Here is a 3,082-nt window from a genome sequence, read left to right as displayed (position 1 = left end):
TTTGAAAAGAAAGTTAACAAATTTTATTGAAAAGAGTTTATCGACCGCATTTTATTATTTCTCACGTGACTACCTAAAACGATGGCTGGTATATTTTTCTTTTTGAAAGAGCAAAATAGTTTAGAGGTTACGAGTGATCAGAAAGAAATGACTCCGAATAGAGTTGTGAACTGGCCATTCAGGACTCTATAGTGATAATTTTCCTTCTGAATTTAATTACTATGAAAAAGAGAGAGAAAAGAAAAAAAAAGAATCCCATGGTTTTTGCTATTTAATTTATTATTAGTAAACCAGTCATTATTTAGGGACACCACAGTAGGTACGTGTGCTTTGGTCTGACAAGGACAACTGTTGTATGGAATATGTTAATGATTCAAGGTTGATAATCAAGTGTCTTTGATGCTATGCCTTATTAGTATATTTTTAATCTTCACAGATTTGTAGTGCTAAATCATTAATTTGCATAAAAGACTATGTTTTGGGTTGTATTAGCTGGAATTTGCATAATTAGGCACTTGTCCAATAAACTCTTGTCAAATGAGAGGTAATTCATAAGCTTGAATGTAAATATTACTGAAGTAAGCTAGGAAGAGCTTATTTTTATTAGTTTGTCCATGAAACTTATTGAAATATGCTAAAAAGAGCTCATAGGAAGGTCATATTTTAGATCAGGTCTTATTTCTATCTACATGAAGGACAAATAACAACAAAGAGAAATAAGAAATTGCAGAAGTCGTGCATTTAATTTTGTATGATTCAGATGAACAATTCATATTTTCACAGAAAATGTTATTTCTTTAAGATTGAAAGATTAAATATTTTTCTTCCACTGAAAGCACAATGACCAATTTCGATCTCTACACAAGTCACAAATAGAAAATACCTCTAATAGTGAAGTTGGTATAGACACATATATCTCACACTAGAAGTGTGAAAACTCGTAACATTACATAAATTATAGGCATGAGGAACAAACTAGGAAGGTTCAAAGACAAGGAAGAAAATCTACCTGGCCAACTGCAGGGAGCATGGTCTTCTGAATTCTAAGATCTTTTTCAACTTCTGCTCCTGAAAAGAGTTGAAAGATTCCACATGAGCACACATACAACAACATAATGCCATATACAAGCACAAGCTACATAACTAACCAGTTGCTATGTGAACTAAAAACTGTTTTGTGGGGTCCAACCCTATCAAATCATAGTGGCCAGGTTTCTTGATTTTGTCTTTCCCACCACAGGATACTGACTCTGAAGTTCCACTTATAGGAGCAGAGCAAAGCATAGCATGTCGTCTATGATTAGTTGCAACAACACCAAGTGGAACTTAAGTTACAAGATCACCACTGACAACCTGCAGAAAATCTACACTTAAATAAAGAACAACATTTTTTAAATCGCAGGATACAAGGGCAGGGGAGGGGGGATATTCCACCAAAATGTTTTTAGCAGTTAGGTGATGTGAAATGGCCTTAATTGCACCCGCTGTCCCCACATCCTCAGGAACTGCAGCAACCTGGAAAAATTTTAAGCATAAATCATAAAATAACAGTCATACTTCGTTTATGGTAGCCCAATTGTCTACCTATTTCATCTCACACCCTTTTCCATGCAAAATAACATTCATACTCAGTCAACACAATCTTGGGAGAGGTAACAGCAACAGCTCTGGTTTTTCTTTGCAACCTTTAGCAGTTATGTGACACAAAAATTGAATCTTGAGTTACCTTTACATTGTTCTCCTTTTCCATAATTCAAGACTCAAGAGAGCTTAAATAGGGAAAGAGGAACAAAGCCTTTTTCAGTTACCTCGAAATCCAATTTTCGCAATTCCATTTGTGGCTGAGTTGTTGGAATTGGAATTTGGAAGTAGCTAGGCACTTTCTGAAATTAATGGCATCCGTGTCTCTTATTCTTCTTTGGTTCCTCTTTTTTCCTAGTGAAATGATGTCAATGGGAAATAATGAAAGGGGCACATGGCAATGGAAGAGGATGAACTGTTGGGATTGTTTGAAGTGATGGATGCTCTTCTAGAAGACCCATACTGGGCCCAACCACATCCAAAGCCATGCAGTGATACTCCATGGGCAGGTGTTGAGTGTGAACTTGGCAGTAATTGTGCAGCAAACCTCTTCAGGTTCTGCATGTTAATAATCTCAAATGTTGCTGAATTGTGAGAATTGGAATTGTTCAAGGCACCAAACTGGTTTGGTTCACCAACTCCAACCCTCTTCCTAGTTAAATGTTTTGGTTTGCAAGAAAACTTTGGTGTGTTCCTGACAATGTGTCACAATGAGGAAGACCAACAGTAAGGGAAACTCCACTCTTACCTTAAAACCTTGGTGTGAATTTCTCAACATCAAACCTACCAATTTCCTTAATAGGGTATTGTCCAAAGCCACTAATGAAGTTTGTTTGGTTCCCCATGAAGGAGTACATGTCCCTATTATTATGCCTCTCGTGATTCATTCAGAGTTGTTGGTCATTGTTTGCTTCGTTGGCTTTCACATCCATGTTGATTGAAGTTCATGGTTTGGAGAGTGAAGAATTTCATTGTTCCTTGGTTTTTTACAACTTCCTTGTGTGATTCCATCTAGTTCTCATGACCCCATGAAACTGAATCCTAATTGGTTCTTAACACTTCCCCCTATAAGTGATATTGATGGTGGAGAAGTTGAACGAATTGGAGTGTTCTAGCTTTGTTTGGAAACATCTTGTTTGGAATTGAAACTTTTGGATTCAATTTCAGAGGAAGTACGTTTCTCTTGTGGACTTGTGGTTTTTGTAGCAGGATCTTTACCACTCTTGGTTGATTTCTCCTCAAAACCATTTAGTTCATGCTCTTTCATCTCCTCCTAGTACATTTCCTCCATCATTGGCAGCCAAAGCCGAACTCTAGCATTAATGAACCAATTTGAAACCTGTTCCATTACCATGTATAAAGTAACTTGTTTGATAAGTGGCCTCAGAATAATTAAAAAGGGGGGGGGGTTGAATTAATTATTAATGTGTCTTGACTAATTAAAAATTTAACCTTCTTAATGTTACTAGCTTTTATTAGGCTTTACTACTAAGTTGTGAGG

At 36.5% G+C, this 3,082-nt stretch overlaps 1 pseudogene; it reads right to left on the bottom strand.

The window, feature by feature from the left end:
• Nucleotides 1–634: 634 nt before the first annotated feature.
• Nucleotides 635–2,875, bottom strand: LOC114401915 (annotated as a pseudogene).
• Between the last annotated feature and the right edge of the window lie 207 nt (nt 2,876–3,082).

Source organism: Glycine soja, chromosome 20 (assembly GCF_004193775.1).
Source record: "Glycine soja cultivar W05 chromosome 20, ASM419377v2, whole genome shotgun sequence".
NCBI lineage: Eukaryota > Viridiplantae > Streptophyta > Magnoliopsida > Fabales > Fabaceae > Glycine > Glycine soja.
Note: the sequence above shows the minus strand (reverse complement) of the source record. Positions and strands in the feature narration are given on the sequence as shown.